A 14,205-nucleotide genomic window follows, 5' to 3' on the forward strand; every position below is an offset into this window, starting at 1 on the left:
ATCAAATGTGAAGTTTATCTTGCAACATTTACTATACACAAAAGGGTAACTAAATAGTGGTGTTAGTATTAGTAGCTGGTTAAATATTAACACTTATGAAAGTAGAATTCTAAGATAGGGTAACAGTGCTTTGCTAACTTGACACTGACTCCCCTACTGTTTAATTTTCTAAGATTCTGGTATTTGGTTTCTTCCTTCTTTATTCAGATTTAAGCCTTATAAAGGGGAAGTCTTGGGTTCTAACACTTATAATTGATGGACAAACTAACAGCTATTTTGACATGTTTCAGAAATTCAAAGTAATACAGGAAAGAAAATCTAAAACAAAAAGATTTCAAAATATGAAAATCTGAAATGCTTAAATTGTTTTCAAAATCAGGGCAGGCATGGCCTATATAGGGATGAATAGCTCAAAATTCAAACATTATATAGTCACTCATTGAACGAGGGTGTAGTTGCCGGAATCTGTCTTCTTCGCAAGACGCATTTACACTGAAGCAACCATGTCTAAGGGACCTGCAGTTGGCATTGATCTGGGCACCATCTACTCATGTGTGGGTGTCTTCCAACACAGAAAAGTGGAAATAATTGCCAATGATCAGGGAAACCAAACCACCCCAAGTTATGTCACCTTTACTGATACAGAACGATTGATCGGTGATGCTGCAAAGAATCAAGTTGCAATGAACTTCACCAACACGGTTTTTGAAGCCAAACGCCTCATTGGATATAGATTTGATGATGCTGTTGTTCAATCCAATATGAAGCATTTGCCCTTCATGGTGGTGAATGATGCTGGCAGGCCTAAGGTCCAAGTAGAATACAAGGGAGAGACAAAAAGTTTCTATCCAGAAGAAGTGTCATCTATGGTTTTCACAAAGATGAAGGAAATTGCAGAAGCCTACCTTGGGAAGACTGTTACCAATGCTGTTGTCACAGTACCTGCTTACTTCAATGACCCTCAGCGTCAGGCTACCAAAGATGCTGGAACTATTGCTGGTCTCAACGTGCTTAGAATCATCAATGAACCAACTGCAGCTGCTATTGTTTATGGCTTAGACAAAAAGGTTGGAGCTGAAAGAAATGTGCTGATCTTTGACCTGGGAGGTGGCACTTTTGATGTGTCAATTCTCACAATTGAAGATGGAATCTTTGAGGTCAAATCTAGAGCTGGAGACACCCACTTAGGTCGAGAAGACTTTGACAACCAAATGGTCAACCATTTCATTGCAGAGTTCAAGCGCAAGCATAAGGACATCAGTGAGAACAAGAGGGCTGTTGTCGCCTCCGGACTGCTTGTGAACGTGCTAAGCGTACACTCTCTTCCAGCACCCGAGTCAGTATTGAGATTGATTCGCTCTATGAAGGAATTGACTTCTATACCTCTATCACTCGTGCCCGATTTGAAAAATTGAATGCTGACCTTTTCCGTGGCTCCCTGGACCCTGTAGAGAAAGCCCTTCGGATGCCAAGCTCGACAAGTCCCAGATCCATGATATTGCCCTGGTGGGTGGTTCTACCCGTATCCCAAAGATTCAGAAACTCCTACAGGACTTCTTCAATGGAAGAGTTGAATAAGAGCATCAACCCAGATGAGGCTGTTGCTTATGGTGCAGCTGTCTAGGCAGCCATCCCATCTGTAGACAAATCTGAAAATGTTCAAGATTTGCTACTATTGGATGTTACTCCTCTTTCCCTTGGCACTGAAACTGCTGGTGGAGTCATGACTGTCCTCATTAAGCGCAATACTACCATTCCCACCAAGCAGACACAGACCTTCACTACCTATTCTGACAACCAGCCTGTTGTTCTCATTTAGGTTTATGAAGGTGAGCGGGCCATGACCAAGGATAACAATTTACTTGCAAGTTTGAGCTCACAGGCACACCTCCTACACCTCGTGGTGTTCCTCGGATTGAAGTCACTTTTGGCACTGATGCCAATGGCATCTTCAATGTCTCTGCTGTGGATAAAAGTACAGGAAAAGAGAACAAGATTACCATTACTAATGACAAGGGTCGCCTGAGCAAGGAAGACATTGAGTGCATGGTCCAGGCAGCTGAGAAGTACAAAGCTGAAGATGAGAAGCAGAGGGACAAGGTATCTTCCAAGAATTCACTTGAATCCTATGCATTTGACATGAAAGCAACTGTTGAAGATGAAAAACTCCAAGGCAAGATCAAAGATGAGGACAAACAGAAGATTCTTGACAAGTGCAATGAAATCATCAACTGGCTTGATAAGAATCAGACTGCAGAGAATGAAGAATTTGAACATCAGTGGAAAGAGCTGGAAAAAGTCTGCAATCCCATCATTACCAAGCTGTACCAGAGTGCAGGAGGCATGCCAGGGGGGATGCCTGGAGGCTTCCCTGGTGGTGGAGCCCCTCCTTCGGGTGGTGCCTCTTCTGGACCCACCATTGAAGAGGTTGATTAAGCCAACCTTGAGCATAAATTTAGCACTGTTCCACACAAAATACGGAAGGACCCGAATTTGTAGCAAATTCACAGCAGTTTTAAATTTGAGCTGTTATATAGTAAGAAAAACTGGGCATTCTTAATACTTGAATATGGAATATGTACACAGGGAAAGGAAATAACGATGTACTTTATATGCACTGTATTGTAAAGTGGAAAATACGATGTCTTAAATAAAACTATTTAAAATTGGTACCATAAAAAAAAATTATATAGTCAATTGGACTTAACCTTTGGCATTTTTATGTTCCGTCGCTTAAAAACTGGCACTTTATAAAAATATTTAAAACGGGTGCTATTTTTAGTTACTATTTTATTAATTTAATTTGCAGTCTTTTGAAGCTCAGGGTGATCCTGCTTCTGTACTTGTATACAATATAAATTTCACTGTACTTATTTACCCACTGAAAACTTGGTTGTGACTGTACACTTGAAGGATCAGCTCACATGCAATGCACTGTTTGTAACAATGCTGAAAAAATCCTCTTGTTTGTTTGGAAACCACAAGAACAATGAATGTTAATTATCTTTGATTTATAAGCCAGGCACTGTATAGTAAGATTTACATCTATTATCTTGCATTACTTAGTACTCTAAATATGCTTCGTGCCATTTTTCAGATAAAGAAAAAGTGACTTATACATGGATATATGGCCAGGGAATAGGATGACCAGAGTTTGAATCTCTATCTTATTGACCTTCTGTTCAATATCTAGATTTTTGCCACTTTGCACACTGCCTCTTTTGGCATCAGGAAATAATTTTAAATAAATATATTTCTATTATTTTAGAATATATACCTAACTATTCCTAGGTTAATATAATATAGCTCCTATTCTCTTGGCCTCCCACAGGACTGTTTTCTCAGTATACAAAGCCCCTGCTAAGACAAAGTCCGTAACAGCCACTTCCTACACCCCCTTCATCATGCACTGGACCATTTCACCTTACCTACAGAATCCTTCCTCTTTGCCATATGCCTGAGGCCCAATGTTGATTGTGCCCCACTTCAGCAGCATTTTCCTAGGCATTCTGAGCTTTGAGTGCCTTACTGTCCTGCTGACTGAACCCTGGCTCACTGCATGTTTCACCTCTGCAAGTAAAGCAAAGATGATTCTTTTGGTTAAACAAAGAATTTAAAAATGAAAACTGATGTCAATTTTATTTGTCTGTATTATTATTCGTTTTTTGTACTTATCCAGTTCCATTCTTCAGACTGTGTAGGCTAAAGAACTACGTAGGATTCTTCACTAATGTATGCGGTCTGACAATAAAGTTCGCAAACTTGTTGCAACGATGTTGCTAACATTTCTTAATACCAGAGGGATTATTCATTATGAATTTGTACCAACTGGACAAACAGTGAACCAAGTTTACCATTTGGAAGTGGTGAGAAGGCTGCGTGAAAAAGGTAGACGACCCGAATTTTCACCAACAACTCATGGCTCTCGCATCACGACAATGCACCAGCTCACACGGCACTGCCTGTGAGGGAGTTTTGAGCCAGTAAACAAATAACTGTACTGGGACACCCTCCCTATTCACCTGATTTGGCCCCTAATGATATCTTTCTTTACCCGAAGATAAAGGAAATATTGAAATGATGACATTCAGGACATCAAGAGTAATACGACGGCAGCTTTGATGGCCATTCCAGAAAGAGTTGCAAAATTGCTTTGAAGGGTGGACTAGGTGCTGGCGTCAGTGCATAGCTTCCCAAGGGTAGTACTTCACAGGTGACTGTAGTGATATTCAGCAATGAGGTATGTAGCACTTTTTCTTGGATGAGTTCACGATCTTAATTGTTAGACCACATATCGATGAAGGCAATGCTAATCAATAATACAAATATCTACCTCAGCCTTCTCGCCTGCATATGTATCAATTTATCATCTATTTCTCTCATTTCTTCTGTTAATTCTTCAGTATTGGTGGCAAACACGGTTGAGAGATTGGAGTACATGTGTGACAGTAATTGGCTGTGTCACTGAAAGATGGCGTACTCCATATCTAAAATTTACTACTACACAATTGAGTTCTTTATCTCTAAAGTTGATTTAAAAGTTTCTAAAAAACAAATAAAAAGAAATCACTTGCATGAAGGGATGAATTTTTTCATTTTACAGTGCATTAAAAAATAGAACTTGGAAACAGTTCTATTGGAGATTAGCTTAAGTCTTTTCAACAAATCTTGCTGGGGAAGTAATAGTCACATACAAAAGAATAAAGTTGGACGCTTACCATAGATCATATACAAATATTAACTCAAAATGGAGCAAAGACATAATGTAAAAGCTAAAATTTCAAAACACTTAGAAAACATCGTGGAAAAGCTTCATGACACTGCATTTGGCAATGGATTTTGGAAATGACACTGAAAGTTTAAGTAACAACAACAAATAAATTGGACAATACCAAAATTTAAAATTTTATACATCAAAGGACACTATCAACAGAGTGAAAGTTAACCCATGCAATGGGAGAAAATATTTGCAAGTCATGTATTGTAAGGGTTAATTTCCAAAATAAAAATAAAAAAACAGTCCAATGACTGGACAACAAAAAAAAATAATCCAACAACATAATTTAAATACGTGCAAAGGGTGTGAACAGACATTTCTCCAAAGAAAATACACATAGCCATAGCCAATAAGCACATGAATAGATATTCAACATCACTATTAGGAAAGTAAAAATCAAAATCACAATGAGATGCCACTTCACACCCTTCAGGATAATTATTACATATGTAAGTGCACGGTGGAAAGTTCACGAACTTAATTGTCCGTCCTTCGTGTGTGTGTGTGTGTGTGTGTGTGTGTGTGTGTGTGTGAATTTAAACCCACAAAAATGTGTTGACAAAGATATGGGGGGAGGGAAAGAGGGAGGAAGAAAGAGAAAGAGAGAGAGGGAGAAAGAAATATACTGGGGAGGAGTAGGCAGGCACAGTGTCAAGTTATTGTCATACATATTTTGCATTACAACTTCAGTCCTTTGACTATTTATTTTCGGGCAAAATCATTTTATCTCCTATTGTAGCTTCATCAATCAAATTGTAATGGTGCTCACAAATCAATTCTGATGATACCAATGTTTTGTGACAGTTTAATTTAATCAGATCACCATAATTAAATTTTCCAAGTCATTGAATCACCTTTTACAAAGTATATTACTTTTATTTCAATTATCAATTCAATTTAATGAACATTTCAAGTTCTCTTTCCTGTATCTTTCCCTAAGCTTTCATATGTGCTTCCTTACACCCCACCAATTCCTTTTAATTTCCAAAGAACAATAGATTCAGGACATAAATGCAGTAAACAAATAAGTGGAGTTCAGCATATCTTGAAAGTTGTCCATAAAGACTGATCATATGAATGGAATAAATCCTAGCAAATATTTAAGACTAGAATGTGTATGGATATAAAATGCCAACGATGAAGAATATAAATGTTGTTCTGTTGTCAGGCATTTTGATTGACATTGAAACTAGTAATTTAATACTGTAAATTTCAAATGTGAAAAGATGAAAACAAGACAGTGAATAAGAGGCAGAAACAGAAGGGACTGTTGCCCACTTCCATAAGATTCCCTAGAAGAAATGATAGGAGATTTTCAAATGATAATCACAAAATAAGAAAGGTATTTTTAAAGGTTAACACCAAACTCAGAAACCACTGATATATTCAGATAAATAAATTAATTACAATTTTGCAGGATACAATCCACAATAAGCAAAAGCAAAAGGACTAAACAGAAAATCATATTTTAAACTAACTTGTGACAAACTGATAATTTTTCCCCATAATTTGCCCTTATTCTATAGAATTAGTTTCACTGTACACAAGGCTAGCAACCTAAAGGCTGTATTTCCCAAATCCCTGAGCATCTTGATAGGGTCTTAAACAAAGTTGTGGCGAATAGGATTTGACTGAGTGTGAGGCATACTATCTTTGACTCTTGCCCTTTTAAAAATGTGGGTAAACTCCTCTGGACCTCAGAGATTCTCCTTGATCTCTGAGGATAGTAAGAACCAGAGGTATCACCTTGGCCTAAGTGGAAGTCATATGTTGATATGGGGACTCTGTCTCTAGAAGAATCATGAAAGAAAAAACACACTTCTAGCTCATTTAAACCACTCTATTTAGGGATATTTTTGATACAATAATGCAAGCTGTCCCTTAATAACACCTTATTTTATAAAGTCATAATTATTTATTATATAAAGATCTCTTACAATTAAAAAAAAACACCATAAGATTAACAATGCAAAAGAAAAAAAATAGCAAAGGAAACAGTTCCTAGGAAAGGAAATAAAACTACATCTTAATTATGTGAAGAGTTGCTATCTCTCTCAAAAGAGGAATGAAAACTGAGATTCTATTGAAAGGGCATTTTCAACCATCAATTGACAAAAGATCTGAAAAGCTTGGTGAAATGCTATGTACATGAACATAAGGGGGAATAGGCACTTTTATGTATTAGTGATTGGAGTACTAAAGGATAACATTCCTACACACACACATACTCTTTTACCTAGCAAGTTTACTTATAGGAATTCGTCATACAGATATACTTGCACAAATGTGAAATGGCAGAAGTAAAAGGTGATTTATTTCAGTGTTGTTTTTATTAGCAAAAGATCAGAAGTACCCTAAATATCCATTGGTTAAATAAATTTTGGTATATGTAGACAATGAAACACTATACTTCTTAAGAAATATTGAAGGAGTTCCTAATGCACTGATATGAAATCATCTCCAAGACATATTTTAAGTGAAAAAAAGTACAAAACAATGTATGTATGTGCATACACACACACACACACACACACACACACACACACACACACTGTTGTCTAGCATTCATGTAAAATTAGGAAAATATTTAAATTTCATTACATAGTCATAATAATTCTGTTTGTAAAAGGATAGGAAAGACACTCATAACCTTGTTTACCTCTGGGGAAGGAAACTAAGTGATTGGTTGATAGAAGTGGAAGGGGTCAGTCATATCAACCATTTGTATCTTTAAATCTTAAATTATTTGGCTGTATTATATTCAAAACTAAAATAAAAAATCATAGAATTGGTATAATTCTATTTAAATTTTTTTTTCTATTTTTAACAAAATCAAACCTTTATACTATGGAACTGATGCTATCTATATTTCAATACTGAAGATAAATACTTGATGTACCAAATACATCAACAAGAATGTTGATAGTTTTCCTCGTAAATTAAGCAAATTACTGATGCAATATGCAACCAAAAGGCAATAAGAATAAATGGTACTCTTAATACATTGCTTTAAACACATTAAAATGAGAAAGATATCCTTTATACGTTTCCAGAAATGAATGGCTTTTCCAAGTGTGAGAGAATGAGAGTAAATACATGAAAATACACATCACCTATTTGTCCTCTGAGTTTGTTCATCCTTATGTTACAATGTTGCTATGTAGTCTTGTTTTCAAGATGTAGAATTAAAATTGTTTCTACATATACTAATCTGTAGTGTGAGCAAATACTATGTGTTAAATATTAGATTTACTCTATCATATTTATAAACAATCAGCAAAGCCCAGTGAAGAATATTGAAAAGTTTAAATATCGATACGATGTGACAGAACTTTGTCTTTAGGCAACGTAAAATGTTCTCCAAATTATACATGTGGGTTTTTTAATGGTATCACCTGGAAAATATAAAACAATAACAGAACTATTCTATATCTCCATGAAGGGGAAGGATGGGGATCAGTATATCCAACAATATAAGGCAAAATTATTACTTCTAAAATATATAATATTATTAAGCAATTTTACCCCAATAAATAACAAAAGACCTTTCTCCTTTCAAATATAATCAATGGCCAAGGTCAACAAAGAAAATTCTTGCAAGCAATGCAAATTATCAGGCCTTACTCCTGACCTACTGAATCAGAAACTCTGAGAGTGCTACCAAGAAATCTGTTTTAACAAGCCCTCCCTCCCGGCGACTGTCATTTGAGAACTACTGTTTTAACTTAGCAGAATTAAGAAGAAATATTGCCATGTCAGTGTTACTTTTAGTCTTCTTACAAAAAAAGAAATCAATTAGCTACTTTAGAATCATTGCCAAAGTTTTAAATTTGAGGTATGAATTTAGAATATATATCTCTATATTACATAGATTAATCATATATGATTTTTAAATATTTTTATTTTTTATTTTATGCTAAATTCATTTGTCATATCACACTAATAGAAAGAATTAATGAAGAAAATTGACCTCTCATGAAAAATATCCAGGAAGACCACATGTGCTTAGACTAGTATTTCTACATCATTTTTATCAGTAAGACACATTAGACATAAATTACCCAATTTTGCATATTTGTTCAAATTCTTGTGGAGTGTAATTACTATGGAGGTGACAATGAGGCATTCAAGAACATTGACACTTTCAAAGAGAAACTGTTTGAAACCCACAAGGTTATATCTCACCTGTCTTCTCAATAATAATAACAATAATAAAAATTTGAAAACACCATCTCTTCTCTTAGGAAGAAACAATTTACTTTTAACATGATTTTCACACACACACACACACACACACAACATTAACGTTTTTCTTAAAAAGTTTAAATCTTGAAGAATAATGATGTGGCTGCTCACTCACAGGTTGTGAAAGCATTTACAAGGTAGGTAGCAAAACAGAAGAAAGATTTATCAAAGTAAGAGAAGGGTCAACTGGGTAGAGTCTGCTGGAAATTACTGTCCCCGAGCCTTTGTTTCATCTGTAGTTTTATATTTTCTAACCAGGATGTTAATGTTTCTTCCTGTAATGGAATCTTCTATTATGTTCTGCTTTGTCAGTTGGGGTGGAGAAGGTTTCCTTAAACTGGTTATCTCGACCTTTGCATATGTTATGTAGATTTAAGTTGGAGCCAGGAGTGGATTTAATACAGATGCAAAACCTGGGGCCAGCTTGGCTGAAGTAAACAGAACCACTGAAACTTGAATGCATAGTAAATATATAGTAAACCATCCATAAGGTTTGTGGGAAAGAAGGCAAAGAAAGGAGAAAAAAAAAAACTTGCTGAAAGTCTCAAGCTAAATTACACTTGTTAAATGGAATTACACCACAGGTCCAAATCTCAAAATGGAAGATTTATTGCCACCATTACAATCCCCCCTCCCCACCCCCATCTTAACAACTTTTAGATCTGGAAGGAAATTGAAAGATTTTTTAGATCAGTCTGCCTCATTATACAGAAAACTGAGAGCCAGCAAGCATACAAAATTCCTGAGGGCAACTCAACAAATTAGTGTTGACAGCCAGCATCCCATCAGTGAGTCTCCTACTCTCATATTACAATAACATCTTCAATTGGAATTCAAGACCTTGAAAGTTCAGATTTCAACCTAAAGCATATTCTCATTTTCCTTTCATGAACCTAATGTATGGATTTATGAAATTATTTACTATTCCCTATATACACTCCAGGGTAACCTGCCAAACACTCGTGCTCTTTTCTCTGTTCAGAAGTATCTTGTTTTGTTCCTTTTCTTTTTTTTTTTTTCCTCATTTTTATTTGGGAACAGTTTGTTTTTTCTAGGACCCATCAGCTCCAAGTCAAGTCGCTGCCCTTCAATCTAGTTGTGGAGGGCGCAGCTCAACTCCAAGTCCAGTTGCCGTTTTGAATCTTTAGTTGCAGGGGCACAGCCCACCATCCCACATGGGAATTGAACCAGAAACCTTGTTGCCGAGAGCTGGCGCTCTAACCAACTGAGCCATCGGGCCATCCATCAGGCAGCTCAGCAGCAGCTTGTTGCCTTCAATCTACTTTTGGAGGATGCAGCTCACTGGCCCATGTGGGAATCGAACCAGCAACCCTGTTGGTAAGAGCTCGTGTTCTAACCAACTGAGCCATCCGGCCACCCCTTGTTTTGTTCCTCTTGTTTAAAAAAAAAAAAATCCTCTCCCATATTAAGATGCAGCTCAGATGTTGCCTTGTCCTTTAAAGCACTTAAGATCCCCCCCAATGGTAAGTGGTTACTTTCCTCAGCACTTGCATTATTCTCAAGCAAATTATATGGTGTCTTCTATCTTGTCTAAGAGTATTATTGAGGGGTGTGTTTCTGAATCATATATATATATACCATTCTCCTATTCAACTATTTTTGAAGGGATTTTAATGAATCAAAGCAACCGTTCCAATTTTAATGAAAATAATTGATATATTATAGCTATATTGTCCAATAGTGAGAGGTTCTTACATACTTCTATGAACTACTGGATAGCTTTCAGGTACAATGATACTTTGGAACATCTGGAAAGCTCTTCTGAAATAATGTTCTACCCAAAAGCTCTTGCTACATAAGCATTATTTTAAAAATCTTTAATAAGTACTATGTCAAAGTATTACCAAGAAACTTCAAGGCTTAAAGCCAACTAACTTTATAGTATATTTAACTCTAGCCTTACAAGCCTTACAAAACTTATAAATTAGTTTACCTTCAAAATTAGTAATTTTTAATTTAATTACAGTTGGTGCACAATACTATATTAGTTTTAGCTGTACAATATAGTGATTTGACATGTATTGTTGTCTGGAAGAGGGAGGGCTGATGGACAGACACCACTGCAAAACACAGGGTGAGTGGTGGCAAGACTAGTTCTCTATTCTAACAACTAAATTGTCTAATGAATTCATATGTTTTCTGTGGAACAAAGATTCAACATTCAAATGATACCGTGGTGCCTAAACAAACATAAATAAATTGAAGGAATATACTACAACAAAGTACAAAATCAATTTCAACAAAATGTAGGCTAAATTAACTCAAACAGCCAACCTCAGAGTTAACGTAAGAGGGCAGAGATAGAGGGAGTGGTAGAATTTCTGGCATTTTTTAAACATCTACCACAAGTTCTACTTCCCATATAAACACATCATTCCCATAATGTTTGTAGAGTTTTGTTTTTCTTACCAAACTCAGATTTTTATAATAATAGTCAACAGATGACAGGCTTGCTCAAATATATTCTTTTCTATATAGTATCTCTTTTTATATTGCTTCCTGTATCATTTTCTATTTCGCATCTTATGTCTTCCATTTCCGTGTTCTCCAGTGATACTACCCACCTATCCTCATTCCCAATAAAACCAAGTTAAGAGAAAATAGAACTAGTAGGTAGTATATACAATGAAGGATTAAAAAAAAAAAATCACATGATCATCTCAGAAGATGCACAAAAAGCATTCAAAAAGTTTAACATCCGGGCCGGCCCGGTGGCTTAGGCGGTTAGAGCTCCATGCTCCTAACTCCAAAGGCTGCCAGTTCGATTCCCACATGGGCCAGTGGGCTCTCAACCACAAGGTTACCAGTTCAATTCCTCGAGTCCCGCCCCCTTGCAACTAAGATTGAACACGGCACCTTGAGCTGAGCTGCCGCTGAGCTCCGGGATGGCTCAGTTGGTTTGAATGTGTCCTCTCAACCACAAGGTTGCTGGTTCGACTCCCGCAATGGAGGGTGGGCAGCACCCCCTGCAACTAGAAAAATGGTAACTGGTCCTGGAGCTGAGCTGCACCCTCCACAACTAAGACTGAAAGGACAACAACTTGAAGCTGAACGGCACCCTCCACAACAAGATTGAAAGGACAGCAACTTGACTTTGAAAAAAAAAAGTCCTGGAAGTACACACTGTTCCCCAATGAAGTCCTGTTCCCCTTCCCCAATAAAATCTTTAAAAACAAAAAAAAGTTTAACATCCTTTCATGATAAAAACACTCAACAAAGCAAGAAGACGAGGGAATTACCTGAACAAACAAAGGCCATACATAAAAGCTGCCCGCTAACATCACACTCCATGGTAAAAACCTAAAAGCTTTTCCTCATGATTACGGCAAGGATGCTCACTCTCACCACTTCTATTCAACATAGTACGGGAAGTCCTACCCAGAGCCATTTGGCATCAAAAAGAAATAAAAGGCATCCAAACTGGAAAGTTAAAAGTAAAAATTATCTCTGTTGCTATATGATATTATCATATCTAAAGAAAACCCTGAACATTCCAAAAAAAAAAAAAAAATTTGCTAAAGCTAATTCAACAAAGTTGCAGGATATAAAATCAACATGCAAAATTGCATTTCTATAAACTAACAATGAATGATTTGAAATGAAAATTAAGAAAACAATCCCATTTACAGTAGTATCAAAAAGAATAAAATACTTAGGAATAAACTTCACCAAGGAAGTGAAAGACTTGTACACTGAAAATTGTAAAACTTTGGTGAAAGAAATTAAAGCAGACACAAAATAGAAAGACATTCCATGTTCATGCATTAGAAGACTTAATATTGTTAAAATGTGCATATTAACCAAAGCAATCTACAGATTCAATGCAACCCCTATAAAAATCCCAACGATATTTTTGACATAGTAAAAAAAAAAACAAACCCTAAAATTTGTGTGGAACTACAATGAACCCTGAACAGCTGAAACACTCGTGAGAAAGAACAGAGCTGGAAGCCTCACATTTCCTGATTTGAAAACATATTATAAAGCTACAGTAATCACAACAGTATAGTACAGCCATATACTGTTGTACAAGTGGAACAAAACAGACAACCCGGAAACAAATCCATGGATATACATTAAAATTATATTCAACAAGGGTGCCAAGAATATGCAATGAGGAAAGATATTCTCTTCAACAGGTATCACTGGAAAAATTGGATATTCATGTATAAAATAATATTGGACACTTACCTTTCACCATACACAAAAATCAACTAAAAATAGAATAAAGGTGTAAATGTAAGACCTGAACCTATAAAACTCATCGAAGAAACGTAGGGGAAAATCTTCATGACAATAGTTTTGGCAATGATTTCTTGGAGATGACACTAAAAGCACAGAGAGCAAAAGCAAAAATACAAGTGGGTCTACATCAAATTAAGAAGATTCTGCACAGCAAAGTAAATCAACACAGTGAAAATGCAACCTACAAAAGGGTAGAAAACATTCGCAAACTATATATGAGGTCTGACAATTACATGCGCGAATGATGTTGCTAACCTTTTTTGGTATCAGAGGGATTATTCATTATGAATTTGCACCAACTGGACAAACAGTTAAACAAGTTTAATATTTGAAAGTGCTGAAAAGGCTGCATGAAAAAGTTAGACGACCTGAGCTTTTCGCCAACAATTCATGGCTCTTGCATCGCGACAATGTACCAGCTCACAAGGCACTATCTGTGAGGGAGTTTTTAGTCAGTAAACAAGTAACTGTATTGGAACACCCTCCTTACTCACCTGATCTGGCCCCCAGTGACTTCTTTCTTTACCTGAAGATAAAGGAACTATTGAAAGGAAGACACTTGGATAACATTCTGGACATTAAGAATAATACGACGACTACAGCTCTGATGACCATTCCAGAAAAAGAATTCCCAAATTGCTTTGAAGGGTGGACTAGTCACCCTGCGCTGACATCAGTGCATAGCTTACCAAGGGAAGTACTACAAAAGTAACCATAGTGATATTCAGCAATGAGGTATGCAGCACTTTTTCTAGGATGGGTTCATAAACTTAATTTTCAAACCTCGTATATGAAAGAGGATGAATTTCCCAAAAATATATGGAACTCCTATAACTCAATAGCAAAAAATATATAATTTGATTTAAAAGTAGGCAAAGGAGTTGAACAGACATTTGTCCAAAGACAGATGAGTCGCC

The 14,205-nt window shown here is 36.3% G+C and overlaps 1 pseudogene; it reads left to right on the forward strand.

Moving 5' to 3' along the window:
* The first annotated feature begins 481 nt into the window (after positions 1–481).
* Positions 482–2,629, forward strand: LOC109451725 (heat shock cognate 71 kDa protein pseudogene; annotated as a pseudogene).
* The last annotated feature ends 11,576 nt before the right edge of the window (positions 2,630–14,205 follow it).

The sequence above is a fragment of the Rhinolophus sinicus genome, chromosome 18 (genome assembly GCF_057876585.1).
Source record: "Rhinolophus sinicus isolate RSI-liver-muscle chromosome 18, RSI-T2T, whole genome shotgun sequence".
Taxonomy (NCBI): Eukaryota; Metazoa; Chordata; class Mammalia; order Chiroptera; family Rhinolophidae; genus Rhinolophus; species Rhinolophus sinicus.